The sequence below is a fragment of the Hordeum vulgare genome, chromosome 5H, assembly GCF_904849725.1.
Source record: "Hordeum vulgare subsp. vulgare chromosome 5H, MorexV3_pseudomolecules_assembly, whole genome shotgun sequence".
NCBI classification, from domain to species: Eukaryota; Viridiplantae; Streptophyta; class Magnoliopsida; order Poales; family Poaceae; genus Hordeum; species Hordeum vulgare.
This window is the reverse complement of record NC_058522.1, coordinates 38,901,606-38,907,681: the sequence shown is the minus strand read 5'-3', so window position 1 is coordinate 38,907,681 and position 6,076 is coordinate 38,901,606. Positions and strand designations below refer to the sequence as shown.

The window sequence follows — 6,076 nt, the reverse complement described above, 5'->3', positions numbered from 1 at the left end:
CTTGTATTCTTTTCCAATCAAATCGATGCAATGCACACTACAGCTATTTATCAGTAACTATCCAACGTGAGTTTCTACGTACAAATCATGGTCAAACCCATGCATGTCTAAGGCACATCATTTTATTTTAGATAAAAAAAGGTCCTGTAGATAAAACTTGGATTACATCTGCCCCTGATCTAGACTGATTTCAGTGGTGCATGCAAGCACACACCAACTATATGCATGTTGATCCTGAGATTCATGAGCGACAAAACATTACGCCCATTCAGTCTGAACTGAACTGTTGCTCATCCTGATTGACCAACTTGAAGAAACATTTGAGCAATTTGCAGTGCCAAGTTTCAAACATCTTTAGCATATTGCTCGCAATACCTCAAGACTTCATTGCTTTTTTTTAGTGGTTGGGAACAACATTCCCATAAACAAGGTGACAAACATCAGTATTCAACACTTGAGGTCTCATGGCTTCAACGCCTCCTACCAGCCATGAAACCAAAGCCATTTTATCTTGTGTACAAGAACACTTACACATCCACCAACCAACAAAGAAAAACACAAATCTGACTCATCTTGTCTTTTTACACAACATAATGCTTCCACATCTCAGCCCTTCCGCGTCTTGCTAATTTTGGGGGTAACGACCTCAGCATCATCAATCTCTCACTGCCATGAATCTGCATCTGATGTGCAACACATGCAACAAGTCAAGAACAGTTTAGCACATGACAATTCCCAAAATCTAGAAAGGAAATACGTAAAGAACAAACTCGAACAGGTAAACTGGGCGATCTCGTTCTCCTCTCTATATATACATCGATCAATCTAGAGATAATTTACAAGTGACAGCCATATATGCAAATTCACAGCAATAACAAATGGGTCAATACAACTAGCTACGACTGTATAAATGGGTCAATAAAACCTGTTTGGCATGTGCTTCCTAATTTCTACTCCCTCCGTTCCTCAATATAGGTCTTTTTAGAGGTTTCACTAAAGGACTACATACGTATGTATATATATATATACACTTTAGAGTTTGCTCCGTATGTAGTCCCCTAGTGAAATCTCTAAAAAGACTTATATTTAGGAAAGGAGGGAGTAGTACATAGTGCAATGATCCAATCCCAGAACCTGTTTGGATGACAATTCAATTCCCAAGGTAAAAGACTAAAAGTACACTTACAATGTTGAATATAGCAGGAACCACAGGTCCTGTGCACCAAAAATCCAATCAAGGTATGCTTATTTTCAAGCTTTTAAGGAAAAAATTCCAGGAATGCCACATGCCTATGTTCGTTAAGTCACATCAATAGATAGCTATGATAACTGATTGAATCCCTACACACAGTTTTGCCATCAGATTTGGCTAGCTTCAGAAAAGAAAAGAAAAATAGCTATAAAGTAAGAAGCTATATAGGCAAGCATCACTGTACTAGTGACAAAATAATTTGTATCTCATTCCTGAACATGTGAGCATGTGAGAGAAGAGGAGATGAACCAACGGCTTACCTATACCAGAACCAAAGAAGAAAAGGTGTCGACCAAACTTTCCTCACCATGGTACGCCCAGCAACAAGGTTGCTCTGTGTTGCGGCTAGGTTTGCCTCCTGTTAGCTGCACAATGTAGACAATGAGAACAACTACTGGTATCATTGCTCATGTGGAACAGGCCCTGAATGGGAAAACGCTATGGATATAAATAAATCTTTCACGGTATAGTAGAACAGAAATGCACTTACAAGCTGGGGATTTCACCGGAGAAGTGAAGCATCCTAATCTTTGTTAGCTTGCCAAGGCTGCTGCTGGGATTAGCCCATTGATGTTGTTGTTCTGCAGTCAACTGTAACCAACAAAAGAGGGAGAATAAAAGGTAAGATCTCTTCCTCCTTTCTACCCAGAAGAAAGAAACAAACATACAAAATTGGTTCTAGTCAAGCAACTATGTCTTAAACAGAACGAGGTGTCCGGTTCTAATGCTAACAGAAAAAAGCGCAGCAACAGGTCATTGGAATAGAAGATTCATGGAACACCTGCCAGACCAAGATACGAAATTTCAAAGGAACACCAACGTGTGGGGCGCACGGCTGGGCATCGCAAGACAAACCAAGGCACATCCCTGAGGTGATTGCTTTGGTTTTGCTTATTACTAGTCAATAGACAATTGAGTTAAACCTTAGTCCACTCAGGTTGCAGCAAGCTACAGTTCATATGGTTTGCTCTAAAAAAACACATGTTGTTTACTTAGAGTTGTATATGGATCCTCTGAAATTAGACATGGACCATTACCAAACCTTGGAGCAAGCGCAGTAAAAAAACAATGTTTCTAGACAGTACCATGCAAAACACCGACAAAAAGAATATACAAGTAGAAGGAGCACAAGCTAGCCAACACATGGACCAATGCCAACGACAAGAGTATCACAATCACAAGATTGCGGTGGCTGGAAGACCACCACCACAGATATCATGACAACATACCAAACCCTAAATCACTGGGTATCTAGCTAGATGTACAGTAGAAACTCAAACTGCTCCATGATAAGCAGTCAGAGCTTATCAGGAAATCCAAAACAACCGAAGCAAGCAAGGTTTAGTTTTCTTAAATATCGGATCTGACCAGTAGATTAGTGACAAATAGGATATCATCTTCGCTATCCAATTCGGTTGAAGTGTTTTCACTACCTATCCTTTACCTTTAAATAGCATTTGACCATAGGTCCTACAAAATAAAGACCTAATGTCTCAAAAACATGCCCCAACAGATTAATGGTACCAGCAGGTCAGCAACACGATTAGGGATCCACAAAACAAGGACAAAAATCATCACTAGCAAAAATCATATCTTTCCGGCACTATAATTTTAACTTAATCTAACACAAAGATCCGCTTGTATCAAACCATAGCGGTTTGATGCAAGAAAAATAGAATATTTCAGTCTGGACTAGAGAGTCAAAGAAACACGTCGTTCATATGCCAGTCAAGCACACAACAAGGAATTCCATATACATAAAAGAATGAAAATCAACAATCATTTGTGTTACCAATTCCTACTTTTTGCAACTTAATTTTGCTGGTGAGCACCACAGGCTAGTGGCAGATGGTCTTTATATGAAAAGATAGCAAGTTGGTGCCTTTCAAATACTCCCTCCGTCCGGAATTACTTGTCACAAACATGGATTCAAATGGATGTATCTGGAACTAAAATACATCTAGATACATCCATTCCTACGACAAGTATTTCCGGACGGAGGGAGTATATTAAAGTTATCTCAGATTCCAACACAGAAGAATAATAAAAGCTTGGCATTATTACAGATTTTCCCAAACAGGTGATTCGAACTATAAGTATGGTTATGTGACACTTGTAGACATATGCATTAAGGTTCATTCAAGAATGTGACAATCGTGCCTCTATCTACACAAGAAGAAGTAATTGCGAGGGTTAAACCTATAATGTTCACAGAGGAACTGCAGCACAGAACCATGGCATAATTTCACAGGTGTTCCACAAGTACAAGAACCATAGGAACCAAACAAGCACATCAGTAGTAGATAAAGTCTAAGCTAACCTTGAGGGATACACCCACCAAAATGGCAACACTAACCATTATGACAGAATTACGAGAAGCACAGAACATCACCACAACCCAAAACCATACAAATTGCCATGGCATGATGGTCAAAGCATAATTTACCACAGTACGATGGCCCATGGCACATAGAGCATGAGAGAGAGCGACGGAGAGGAACCAGTGCCCTACCTATGCCGGAACCAAGGCTATTCCAGACTTATTGAAGAAACACTAGTTTTGTACCATTGTACTAGCGATTTGCAGTCCCATTCAGAGACTAAACGAAATTCAAGTAAACATGAATTAGATGGCACATATATTGATGAGAAGATAAAATATGTCCGAGGACCAAGAAAAATCGCGTCTTTCTTTCGATACAGCAAGAACTAGAGGGTACACATGCCCTGTGTTTGCAGGCTCTACTGCTCTCGTATGAAGTTTTTTCCTGCCAGTAAGATGAAAACTCCAACAGAAACCTTACTTATCAGTTATCATTGATCCTAGACCAAAACACCAACATAGAAGGCTATAACAGTTGCATACTCGATAAGAAAAGAAAATCAATGCATAAATAAGGATGAGAAATTCAGTACCCGGTTGAGGTCTTTTTGTCCACCCAGTTGCTGTACTCAACCTCAAACGCCGCCAAGTCAGCGTCAATCAGCACCAACCCCATGAACTGGAGATGAGCTGAATCGCAACGTGGGCTCCTCGGATTCATGTATACGCCTTGCTGTGTTCCATCGCCGACAATGGAGTCAGTCAGTAAGTGCATAGCTTATTGATCGATCAGGTTCTTGTTTCTGTAAAATAGAACATAGAGAACAGTGCTTACTTGTTCTCATGTCGACCCACCAAAGAGGTTCATATGAATAATAATGAGCACCAACCCTGTGATTACATGGAGCATTAGTACAGTTATACGCATCAGCACAGTAGCATATACTCCGCAAAATAAAGTTGAATGAAATGAAAAATTTCTGTCAGGTGCAAAGACTTGAGTTTACACCTGCTATCCGGAAGAGAGGGGCTCCAGCGGTGGATAGGTTGGTTGGCATTTTTGCCAGCTGCAGCCGAGATTCGCCGTGCACACAAGAAGGTGACCTGGCAGGGTATGAAGACATCCTCCTCGACAAGTCATCTTGCAAGGCTCTCTGGTCACCGATGAAAAGAAACTAAAGGTCACAACTGGGCAACAGACAAACAGTATGCACCTTCTACAACTTGTTTTATAAGAATCCACCTTCCGTGACTAGTAAATATAACATAACTGAGGGAAACATTCATTCCCATAAAAAGTGTTGGTTTGGGCATTCCCCGTGCATTGAGGAATATGAATAAATCATAACTGCATGATGACTGTGCCGAGAAGGACATCAGTTCCTGAATTAATCAAGTATGATCGAGCCGTTTGCCTGTTGAAACCATCTAAAGAAAGTGTTGCATACGGCATTCTATATATGTGCATTGAGGAATATGAATAAATTGTAATTGCATGCTGACAGTGCAAAGAAGAGCGTGAATTCGTGATTCAAGCAAGTATGATCAACACGTCTCTCTCCCGAAACCATGTAATCGAGTATCATCTAATCTAACTGATGGTGGCTACGGTAACTGATGGAATCAATCCCTGTACACGCAACTAATGGGGTAACGTCTAATCTCTTGAAACCATCTAATCTAGTGTAAATGATATACTAGTAGGTACAGTAACTGATATAATCAAACCCTGTACACGCACATGAGCGTGAGGGAGGGGGAGAGCAGAGTAGTAGAGAAACTGAACCAGCTATGCCGTGAAGCACCAATGATTCAGGCTTGTTGCTCCATGAGATGCTTGGCAGCCGTGAACCTGCTCGTCCGTCGACCACCCCCAATCGCTCCGCCGTCCCTGTGTGTTTGTGGAGTGAGTAGAAGCCGAGCGTCGCTAGAGGAATCCAAGGGAGGGTGGCATCGGCCGGCTCTAGGGTTGGACCTTGACAAGCGGGAAGAGGAAGCACAAGGACAGGAGGCCTCCGTCGTGGATCCGCTGGGTCAATTTCCCTGGTCCGTGAGGAGAGAAGGTGAGGCTGCCGCCTGACCTCGTCCATCTCCCTCTCCCTCTCCTGACGAGGGTGATTGTGGTGGGGATCTTGACTCGAGCACGAGAAGAGGATGTTTGGGGCGACAGGATCCTTTTTTCCGGCCAATGGAGAGAAGGCGGCGGCGGCGGGACACAGAGGTGGGTGAGAGAAGAAAGAAACGGAGGGCGCGTAATAATATCTCGCCATCCATTCCTCGGTTGCGTTTATTACCCAAGAGAAATCAAAGCGATTGAAATTCAACCATTTTCATTGGTCAAATCGCACGTCCACGGATTGCCAGCCCTTCTTAACTACTCCCTCCGTTTCAAAATATAAGACATTTTAGAAATTTCACTAAAAGACTACGTACGGAGCAAAATAAGTGAATGTACACTCTAAAATATGTGGATCCTAGCCGCTCTTTCTTTCTTCCTAGAT

General features: G+C 41.8%; 1 long non-coding RNA gene across 1 annotated transcript; it reads right to left on the bottom strand.

Annotated features, from left to right (window-relative positions):
* Positions 1–362: 362 nt before the first annotated feature.
* On the bottom strand, positions 363–5,265 carry LOC123398054. The gene is made up of 6 exons (XR_006610061.1): positions 4,585–5,265; positions 4,411–4,466; positions 4,169–4,308; positions 1,743–1,843; positions 1,513–1,617; positions 363–683 (listed from the first exon to the last, which is right to left on the bottom strand). It is a non-coding gene; the product is annotated as an uncharacterized LOC123398054 (long non-coding RNA).
* Between the last annotated feature and the right edge of the window lie 811 nt (positions 5,266–6,076).